Source organism: Miscanthus floridulus, chromosome 14 (assembly GCF_019320115.1).
Source record: "Miscanthus floridulus cultivar M001 chromosome 14, ASM1932011v1, whole genome shotgun sequence".
Lineage (NCBI taxonomy): Eukaryota > Viridiplantae > Streptophyta > Magnoliopsida > Poales > Poaceae > Miscanthus > Miscanthus floridulus.
The window spans coordinates 8,442,110-8,452,242 of NC_089593.1; the positions used below are offsets into that span (position 1 = coordinate 8,442,110).

Here is a 10,133-nt window from a genome sequence, read left to right on the forward strand (position 1 = left end):
TAGGCTTACAACATGCGTATATTGTCATCGAAATAGATGCAACATCTTAGATCTACTTTCACAACATCTAGATGAAACATTTGAAACATAACTTTGAACCGTCTGAAACACTTTAAACACAGTGTTCGCCGCACGGCCACAGCCTATTTGGTGGGATTGAAGTGGCAACGACGGAGGAGGAGGAGGCCTAGGTGGCCTAGCCGGGCAGGAGGCCAAGGAGGGCCGCCGCCCCACACACCGTGCGCTGTTGCAGCACCCTCGCCACCACCGACACATGAACCCATCGGAGCTGACTGGACGGCCAGCGACGGCGTGGGGACGAACGCGGTCGTGCCTGTGTGGTGGGGTGGGGGTGGGGTGAGGGAGGAGATGGGTCGCGTGGCACAGCGCAAGATAGAGCACGGTGCAGGATGGGGGGAGCCAAGCGTCGCGTGCAGGATGGGGCTTGAGCGAGTGATGGGTGAAGACAGCAGCAGCGTCACGAGCAGGATGGGGCTTGAGTGAGCGACGGGTGAAGGCAGCAGGAGCAGCTAGCGCGGACGGGGATGTTTTTTCTTTTTTTGGGGACGTGTCCGGACGGGGTCACGGGACGGATGTCCTTATCATATCATTATCATAGATAGATAGATAGATAGATAGATAGATAGATAGATAGATAGATAGATAGATAGATAGATAAACACATAGACGGACTAACGTTCCCTAGCTGCAATGCTGCATACAACTGCTGCTGGCACCACCACCGTCTCCATCGTCTCCAGCTAGCTGTTGCACTCTCACAATGCAAGTCGATCGATCGATCACAAATTAGAGCCGCTAAACTATACTCACAAGTCATTCACTCTCGAGAGCTAGCTAGTAGACCGTCCATGGTGCAGCCGACCATGAGCGCGAGGCCTACTGCACGTGCACGTGCCGCCATCGAGCATCATGTTCACCACCGAGCACAGCACCACTGATCCATCGAGATGAACCGCGCCCACTCGCTCCAAAACTGACCGGCCGGTTTGCAAGTGTCATGTGTGCATTGGAACATATGCAGGTTGTTCAGTAGAGAGAGAGAGAGAGAGAGAGAGAGATCGGTCGAGATCGATCGGTTGACAGATATATAGATAGACAGACTGCCATTGTCTAGCTACATATTCACAAATTAAAGCCGCTTCAGTATACTCACATGTCACAAGTGCAGCATGGACGTGCAGGTGCAGCGTGTTAAATGATGAGATATTCAGTTAGGAGTTGATATGCTCCGGTGATTGTAAACGTGGTGATATTATCCCACAATTGTAGCTAGGGTTTGTTGTAGTCTAACTGCTTCATGTAATCCCTGTACAATACCTCTATATAATGAAACACCGAGAGCCCTGAGGGGTATCTCATTGCTGCATATTTCCTTATATGGTATCAGACGCCTTCTGTTCCTAATGGACATCGATCCGATCTGTATCACCTCCTTCCAATGGCGGCCTCCTCCTCCATTGCACCGCTTGCTTTTGGCCTTCTCCCCGTCGTCTCGGAGAAGCTCACCCGCGGGAACTACAACATGTGGCATGCCACCGTGTCATCTGCGCTCAAGGGTGCTCGCCTCGCTGGTTACATCCAGAGCACGGCTGCGCCCCCATCTCCGTTCCTCACCGATGCATCTGCATCTCCTGCGGATGGCAAGATGGTGGACCCTCAGCCCAATCCGGCGTATGAAAAGTGGGTGGCTGAGGACCAGATCGTCCTTAGCTACCTGTTCAACTCCCTCTCCAGGGAGGTTTTCGGCCAGGTCGCGACGGCGACCACAGTGGCGGAACTTTGGGCCGCGATTCAAGATCTTCATGCTTCGCAGTCGAGGGCGCACGTCATGTCCACACGCATGGCCCTGACCACGGCATCCAAGGGAACATCGTCCGTGGCCGAGTTCTTTGTGAAGATGAAAGGCCTCGCCAACGACATGGCTTCGGCGGGCCGCAAGCTGGAGGACGAGGAACTTGTCTCCTTCATCCTCACCAGCCTTGGCGAGGACTTCGAGTCCATCGTGACCGCCATGGCCTCTCACGTGGAACCGATCTCTGTCAACGAGCTGTATGCCCAGCTCATCGCCTTTGAGCAGCGCAAGGAGATTAACAGCGGCGGGTCGCAATCTTCCGCTAATATGGCCGCCAAGGGTGGTCGTGGGGGAGGGGGAACTACCCCAACTCCAACTCCAACCAATCTTGCAGCCGCAATGATGGTGGCCGTGGAGGTTTTCGTCGCAGCAGCGGTGGCCGTAGCAACGGTGGTGGCGGCGGCGGTGGCCGCAACTTCCTTCAAGGTGTCTTCTGCCAGCTGTGCGGGAAGGAGGGCCACACGGTGGTGCGCTGCTTCAAGCGATTTGATGCCAACTTCATGGGGCCACCGCAAAAGAGCGCTTCGTCCGCAAGCACGGCACCCTATGAGGCAGACACCAACTGGTATGTTGATTCCGGCGCAACGGATCACATAACCGGTGAGTTGGAGAAGCTTTCCTTCCGCGACAAGTACCATGGCGGAGAACAAGTGCTTACGGCCAATGGGGCAGGTATGACAATTAATCACATTGGTCATAGTACTTTGCGTTTCCCAGTTCGTGATATCCATTTAAACAATGTTCTTCATGTTCCAAGTGCAAGTAAAAATCTTGTCTCTGCTCATCATCTTGTTAAAGACAACAATGCATTTCTTGAACTTCACCCACGCCATTTTTCTCTTAAGGACCAGGTGACGAGGAAGACACTCCTAGAAGGGCGATGTGAGGGAGGTCTTTATCCATTGAAGCCATATACACAAAATCATTCTCCATCGAATAAACAAGTTCTTGGCGCCTTCAAGCCTTCCACCTCCTTGTGGCATAGTCGCCTAGGTCATGCTTCATCACCCGTCATTCAGAGGATTCTTAGTCGTCATAAGCTTTCTTTTTCTAGTGATTCAAATAAAAGTGTGATTTGTGATGCGTGTCAGATGGGGAAAAGCCATCAGTTACCCTATCCTAAGTCAAATAGTGTGTCATCCAAACCTTTTGAGCTTGTGTTCACTGATGTATGGGGACCAGCACCAATCTCGGTGGGTTGGCATTCTTATTATGTCAGTTTTATTGATGATTTTAGCAAATTCACCTGGATCTATTTGTTGCGTTATAAGTCTGAAGTTTTCCATGCTTCCATGATTTTCAACACATGGTTGAGCGCCAGTTTGATCATAAAATTCTTGCAGTGTAGTCGGACTGGGGAGGAGAATACCAGTCCCTCAATTCCTTCTTTAAGTGCCTAGGCATTGCTCACCATGTTTCTTGCCCACATGCACACCAACAAAATGGATCCGCTGAATGCAAACACCGACATATAGTCGAAGTCGGTCTCTCCCTTCTTGCACACGCATCCATGCCACTAAAATATTGGGATGAAGCCTTCCTAACAGCTGTTTTCATCATTAACCGCCTACCGTCTAAAGTCATCACTAATGATACACCACACGATCGTCTCCTTGGCACTCCTCCGGACTACTCCTTCTTTAGAACCTTTGGATGTGCGGTATGGCCGAACTTGAGGCCTTACAATGCTAAGAAACTCCAGTTTCGTTCTATACGTTGTGTTTTCCTTAGGTATAGCAACTTACACAAGGGTTTCAAGTGCCTCGATCCCTCTATAGGTCGTGTGTATGTCTCACGTGATGTGGTCTTTGATGAATCGGTATATCCTTTCTCTCAGCTCCATCCTAACGTCGGGGCCCGTCTCCGCGCCAACCTTGAACTCCTACCCGATGCACTTAAGAACCCATCACCTGAATTTGGGAATGCTCATGTACATGATCAATGCTTGGTTAATTCTGACCCCACTAACGCTGTGTCAAGTTCTTCTTCCTCTCTGGATGCAATAGGAACAAGTCCGGTGGAAAACGGTGAAGAAACAAGGGCATTTGCGCGCTATTTCATGTGCTCCATGGATTTGGCGCGTCGCGACAACGCCGGCACGCCCTCCGGGGTGGATTCGCCTGCTCCTCGGACTGACGTGGGATCGGAGGCGGATACAATCCCGGTTGCGTCCGGGTCGGTCACGTCTAGGTCTGGTCCTGCTGCCTCTACTGTGCCCATGGCTCCCGAACCATCTACTGGCACACCGGGTCCCAATCTTGATCCCGGTCTCGGTGCCACCTCGCCGCCCGTGTCTTCATCGATGTTAGGAGATCTTTCTTCTGGATCCCCTACAGCTACTGCTCCTTCAGCCTCGTCTATGCCAGCTACGGCTGCTCCACCTCCACATCATCATGGCACACGGTTACAACATGGTGTCACCAAGCCCAAGCAATACACTGATGGCACAGTGCACTGGGGTCTTCACAGCTCTGTCGATGCAGCCGAACCAGCCAATGTTAAAGCCGCTTTGCAAGATGATCGCTGGGCTTCGGCCATGAACAAGGAGTACACTGCCTTGATGAACAATCGAACCTGGCATCTGGTTCCTGCACCGAGAGACAAGAATATCATAGGGAGCAAGTGGGTATACAAAGTCAAACGGAAAGCTGATGGCACAATCGATCGGTACAAGGCACGTCTTGTTGCGAAGGGTTACAAGCAGCGTTATGGGATTGATTATGAGGATACCTTTAGTCCAGTTGTTAAGGCTACAACCATCCGCCTTGTCTTGTCAGTGGCAGTCTCAAAGGGTTGGTCTTTGCGCCAGCTAGATGTACAGAATGCCTTTCTTCATGGTGTTCTTGAGGAAGAGGTCTATATGCGTCAGCCTCTAGGATACGAAGATGAGAAACATCCAACCTATGTTTGCAAACTGGATAAGGCTCTTTATGGTCTCAAACAGGCTCCACGTGCTTGGTATGCATGACTTTGCGGCAAGCTGGTTCAGCTGGGGTTCACACCGTCCAAGGGGGACACATCTCTGTTCTTTTATCACAAAGGGACAGTTACTATGTTTGTGCTGGTGTACGTTGACGATATCATTGTGGCGAGTTCATCTTTGGCAGCAACCAAGGCGTTGCTCACAGATCTTGAGGCTGAGTTTGCACTCAAGGATCTTGGTGATCTCCACTACTTTCTTGGCATCAAGGTGAAGAGAAGCAGTGATGGCCTGGTCATGTCTCAACAGCGGTATGCCACTGATGTTGTGAAGCGCGCCAACATGTGGAATTGCAAGCCAGTTGACACCCCTATCTCTACAGCCAAGAAGCTCAGTCTCACTAAGGGTGACAGTCTTGGGGAAGCAGACTCCACCAAGTACCGGAGTGTGGTTGGTGCTCTTTAGTACTTAACGCTCACCAGACCAGACTTATCCTTCACGGTAAATAAAGTTTGCCAATTCCTTCATTCACCAACGATAGTGCATTGGAGTGCTGTGAAAAGAATTGTGTTGATGACAGGAGATCAACGGGGGGATTTGCAGTGTTCTTTGGGCCAAATCTTGTGTCATGGAGCGCTCGCAAACAACCCATAGTGTCCCATTCTAGTACTGAAGCCGAGTACAAGTCTTTAGCCAATGTGACGGCGGAGATGATGTGGATTCAACGATTGTTAATAGAACTTGGTATATCACACTCCTTGGTGGCTCGGTTGTGGTGTGACAACATTGGTGCTAAGTACTTGTCTGCTAATCTAGTTTTCCATGCCAGGACGAAGCATATAGAAATCGATTTTCACTTTGTGCGTGAATGGGTGGCGCAAAAACTGTTGGACATCAGATTTATTAACACTGGTGATCAGGTAGCTGATGGTTTTACAAAGCCTATTTCTGCAGCAAAGTTACGAGAATTTAGATTCAATCTCAACCTTGTAGGTGGCTGAGATTGCGGGAGGATGTTAAATGATGAGATATTCAGTTAGGAGTTGATATGCTCCGGTGATTGTAAACGTGGTGATATTATCCCACAATTGTAGCTAGGGTTTGTTGTAGTCTAACTGCTTCATGTAATCCCTGTACAATACCTCTATATAATGAAACACCGAGAGCCCAGAGGGGTATCTCATTGCTGCATATTTCCTTATACAGCGGAGCTTCGTGATACCCGCGCCGCCGTCGGAGCCATCGACGGAGGTGCCGCTCATGGTGTTTGACCTCGTCGCGTCCACCTACCACGTCACCATGCTGTACGCCTACGCCGTGCCCAACCCCACTAACGTGGCTCTCCTCGACGCGCTAGCCGCCATGCTCCCGCGCTTCCCGCTCCTCACTGCCCGCCATGTCGACGACGAGCCACGCCGTCGCCCGTTCTTCGTCGCGGGGAGGGGCGGCACAGGCCCGCTCGTGGTCGAGGCCACGGTGCCGTCCGCGCTCTCGGACCACCTCCCGCTCATGCCCGCGCCAGAGCTCGCGAGCCTGCACGTGCCGGTCGGTGGTGGCGGCGATGGCGCCGCGCCGCTGCCGCCGCACCTACCCATGCTCTAGATCAACCGCTTCGCGTGCAGGAGCCTCGTCACCGCTTCGTCCGCGCACCACCAGGCCGCCGATGGCTACTCCAAGTCCACCTTCTTCCATGTGTGGGCCGACGCTGTCTGCGCTAGTGCCAAGAACAATGGCGCTAAGCCACCACTCGATGACGGTGGTCTGCTATCACCGGCGCCGTACGGCCCGGGCACCATCGTGCCGCGCCACCCGCCGCGGTGCGAGTTCGAGCACCGCGGCACCGAGTTCCTGCGCCCTGAGGACGCCACCGCCAACAGGCCGGCGCCGCACTACGTGGACCCTTCAGAGATCGCCAACGTGCTGCTGCACCTCCCGAGCGAGTTCGTGACTGGAACCAACCGACCGGGGACACCCCTCAGTGAGGATTAGGAAATGAACGGAGCAAGTAAGGCAGGGGACACGACCACGATACCAAGGACCATACCCTGCACACCTACAGGACAGTAACCGATAGGACATGTCAGGAGGGTGCCCTGCAACCTTCCAGGGCATGCCAGAACCCAAGCAGTGTTGTGGGCGCCGACATTTGCCCTATAGTGTTGTGGGCACCATCAACTCCCATACCAGACAAACACGGTAAGGCTCCCCCGATATGCCTCTGGACATCAACAGTGTTGTGGGCACCGTCATCTACCATACATGATGAATACGGTAAAACCTCCCACATGCGTCTGACAACAACAGGGTTATGGGCGCCTACCATCATCTTGTACCCGACGACGTGGGCAACAAGACTTAGTAGCATACGTACTCTCTCCCTCTCTCTCTTGTATGGCCATTCCCTTCATCTATAAAAGAGGATGCGCTCTCTCCCAACAGAAGAGATCTCTCAGTTCACTTACATTGATTTACCCTCTGTAGCTTTAGACACTCTAAAGCTACACAGGGCACACGCTCGAACACTTAGCACATAGCGGAGCTCCCGTCACTCTCATCCCTTTAGACCAGAGTCCGACCGGACCTCTTGTACCCCCATCTTTCTCTCTTCCGTTTGTAACTCTACAGCAAACTTCGAGCACTTGGGCTCAGGAATAAAGTCACCGACCGACCCAAACTGGACGTAGGGCACGTTGCCTGAACTAGTATAAACCATGTGTCATTGAGCGCTAGGCCACCTCTAATCATAACGTACAGCAAAACTATAAATATTTACGTGTTGGTCACTTTCTGCACCAACAGTTGGTGTCGTCCGTGGGGAAGACGTTGTACGTTCACACTTTTTTATCATCGGATGGCCCACTTTTCCGCCACCTTCGCCATGGCGGGCTCGAGCGATACGACTCGCTTTGGCTCGCTAGAGTTTCCCGCACTCCCACCTATTGGGATGTGGGTTCCACCCGTCTTCAAGCCGTCCCAGGCCTTCCTCTTTGATTAAATCTGCTATTCCTCTGCTTTCTTCTTCCACTCCAGGTTTTCATGCTTCTCCGACAGCAGAGTGGAGAGCTAGCTGACCGGCATGGCCGGCCATGCACAGCATTCACACTCTCCGGTGGCGGAGAGGAATAGCAGATTTAACCAAAGGACTAAAGGGGGAGTACCAGAAGAAAGCAGAGGAATAGCAGATTTAACCAAAGGAACTAAAGGAGGAATACCAGAAGAAACAAAAAAAAAGAAAACATTTAGTCCCGGTTGATAATACCAACCGGGACTAAAGGACCGGCCCACGTGGCCAGGCCGAACTAAAGGTGGACCTTTAGTCCCGGGCGAGAAACCGGGACTAAAGGAGGGGCCCTCTAGTCCCGGATTCGTGCTCCCGGTTAGAAAACCAGGACTGAAGGGGTTTGTAACACCCCAGGTGTTTGCCACCAGTTAAGCAATGGGTTTGAGCTAAAACATGGTATATTAAGTGATGATGAAGATGTCAAGGTCAAACCTATAGAAACGAGCCCCAACCTAAATTTGGATATTGCACCTTTTGCTCGCCTATAGACCCCTTTTCAAGATATATGCTTGGGTGGTGTGATTGGGATATCTTCATGTGTCTCACATCAATACCCATCTATATTAGACACTCGAAAAGTTTCATGAAGTTTGGAATCAAAAAGTCACATGAAATGATAAGTTATATCCTTATTGGAATGACTTTGCGAAGTGCTTGAATTGCACTATTAAGTGAATGAGAACGTGAGATGTCAACCAAACCTTGCAACCTTGCCAAAATGACTCTAGATGAACTCTACAACAAAAGTCATGAAACGTTCATGTTGGGCAAAGGTCAAGAAAATGCTCCAATGGATCAAAAAGGATAATTTAAGCCTCATCGTGATCCTACTTTGGTCAAAGTAGAACAGTAGGTTCTATACCAGTTTTGAGGTTGGACCTTAAATGAAAGTTGTAGTCCATATCATGTAAAACAAACTTTGTTTAAAGGTCAAGAGTTATTTTGGCCTCTAACCTAGTCAAATGGAAGTCACAAGATTCAATACAGTGCTGTTTTGGAGCCCAGGAATTTGGCTAAGTCCTAACTGAGGTTGGACTGCGGGTACCCTACTTTGGAGCTTTATATCTTGCAAACCGAGCTGATCCAGACCTTGATCCTTTAATAAAAGTTGTTCTTTGTTTTGAGTACAACATAGTTTGTTTTTGGAGTACGCCCTAGTTTAGTTTGTAGATGATGCAAACAGAGGTTACAAGATCGAAACTGCCGCTGTTTGTAGACCTAAGTCTGAAATCTTGGGCCTCGACGATGACATTCCGCGTTCTCCAAATTTTGCTAAGCAACTTCAGTTGATCCAAATGTAAAAGTTGGAGCTTACATGATGGGGAAGAACATACAAGAAGATGGCACCAGTTGCATTTCATTTCGACCATCAATTTTGGATGTTTGCTTGTCGCTGTCAAATCACCGACACTATCAAGTTTAGTACTAATTATATGCTAATCCAACAGCCTAATGGCCGAGCACCCTTAATCAAAGTCGAAGAGCATTCTGAGGACAGCAACTTTTCTATAGGCGCCAAGGTCTGAATCTGCACCGAATATGCCGAAAACGGACTCCAAGTCGGGCACAGCAACGCACGCCACGTACTCGATGAAATGACTTCGTGTCGGCCATGCACCAGAGCGCGCCCCTCCATTGCCGAGCCTTGCTGCCGCGTGCATCCTCGCCCCTGCGTCCCTGTTCCGCCATAACTGAGCGCCTGAGGCTCCCCCTTCCACTCCCGCTCACTCCCTCTGGCTCCCCATCGCCTCTCTCGGTCCAACCGCGCGCCTACGCGCGTGCCAGCGCACGGCAGCCATGGCCGTCGTGGACGAACTCCATTGTCGCCGCTGCTCCTTCTCCTGCTGCCCTCTAGCGCCACCACCGAGTACGCCTACGGCTCCGCGACCGACTCCCCAACTGCGCAACCCTTCTCCACCGCCGTTCGCCGCTGGCTCGTCGCTACTGCCGGCGCGGCCACCGCTAGGCCGCCCGCGCACGTGGCCAGGAGGCCATGGGCCGTCGCCGGCCACGCTAAGACCTTCTACAGGTGCGCCCTACCACAGCGCCTCTCCCTTGCCGCAGACGTCCTCCACCGCCGTCGGCACGGGCTGGAGCCCGACGTGCTCTGCTCTAGAGGAAGAAGAAGGACCTCGTGCGACAATAGGGTAAAAGGGAGGGGGTTAAGTGAATAGATAGTGACTCTGATGAATAGTGCAGTAAAGGATCCGTTCGTTCGGGTTTTATTTGTGGAAACTTCAGGGTCCTCGATGCAAGATTTAGATCCCTTTTTCTTTGAT

The 10,133-nt window shown here is 51.5% G+C and overlaps 1 pseudogene; it reads left to right on the plus strand.

The window, feature by feature from the left end:
- The first annotated feature begins 1,190 nt into the window (after nt 1-1,190).
- LOC136502972 (tryptamine hydroxycinnamoyltransferase 1-like) lies at nt 1,191-6,782 on the plus strand (annotated as a pseudogene).
- The last annotated feature ends 3,351 nt before the right edge of the window (nt 6,783-10,133 follow it).